A 1,120-nucleotide genomic window follows, 5' to 3' on the forward strand; every position below is an offset into this window, starting at 1 on the left:
CGACCCACCGACCGAGAGCCCCCTCCCCGCGATCCCCTGCCGCCGCAGCCGCCGAGCGATGCCGCCCCCCCCGCCGCTGCCGTTGGGCTCCTCTACCGCATCCTCCGAGCTGCGGCTCCCGCTGGCTGTGGTGCTGCTGCCCGCCTTGCTGCTCCTTCCAGCCGCCGCCGACTCAGTCTCAGCGCTCACAAAATGGCGGCGGCGGCTACGGTTCTCAAATCGCTTCCTCCAACCGTTGCGTCATGTGAAATTGTTCTCAGGAAAAGGGACGGCACTTTGGAAAGCCCCTTTTGTTCCTTGACTGCGCCCCGATTGGCTGCCAGCCCGCCTGCTCTGTCCACGATTGGCTCATTCATCACAACAGCAGTCTCTGATTGGCTGGGATCGCACTTCTTCTCTGATTGGCTTTTGCGTTAAGACCGCCCTCTCGGCCCGACGTCCCGACTTGCGATGGGTTGGTTCCCTATTCGCCTGGTTCCCGTCCGTGGCGCTTCTTCCTACCGCCTTCCTGGACTTCTCTGAGCATTCATTGGTCTCCTTCTGCAATCCCGCCTTTCCGCCAACCCCTCAGATGTGGGTACGCGCCCCGCCCCAAGCCCGCCATTGGATCAGCCGTTGGTGTGGCAACAATATTGCCCGCCATCCTCGGGAGGGCGTGTGGGTTAATGACGGCTGCGGCTTCTCCCCCTCTCCTCAAGGAGCGGTCCCTTGGCACCGGGAGAGCGGGGAGCAGTGTCTGCCGGCAGCCTTGTGCAGAGAAACCGCTCGCTCCAGAGAAGCGAATCGTATCGGACCAGGTCAGGCCGCAGCTGTAGGCCCGTCAGTGTGGCCACGTCCTTTTCCGGAGCGGTTGTGCCACGGCAGCTGGGGAGTATCGGTGCGACCCGGTGGTGTCAGCACAATGCTTGGTGCCAGTTGATCCAGAATTCTGGCTGCTCCCTGCCTGCTGGGAATTTGCTTTAGCCAGTGACACTGGCCTCCCTGCTTCTCTAATGTCTGTCACACACCTTTGGTCATCCTTCACACCAATGTTTTGGGTCTAAGCAGAGCCAGGACCAGTGTTTCTCCTTTCACTACACTAGTAGGAGACGGGTAATAAAGTCAGAAGTAACAAAGCCTG

Source organism: Indicator indicator, chromosome 1 (assembly GCF_027791375.1).
Source record: "Indicator indicator isolate 239-I01 chromosome 1, UM_Iind_1.1, whole genome shotgun sequence".
In the NCBI taxonomy this organism is placed as follows: domain Eukaryota; kingdom Metazoa; phylum Chordata; class Aves; order Piciformes; family Indicatoridae; genus Indicator; species Indicator indicator.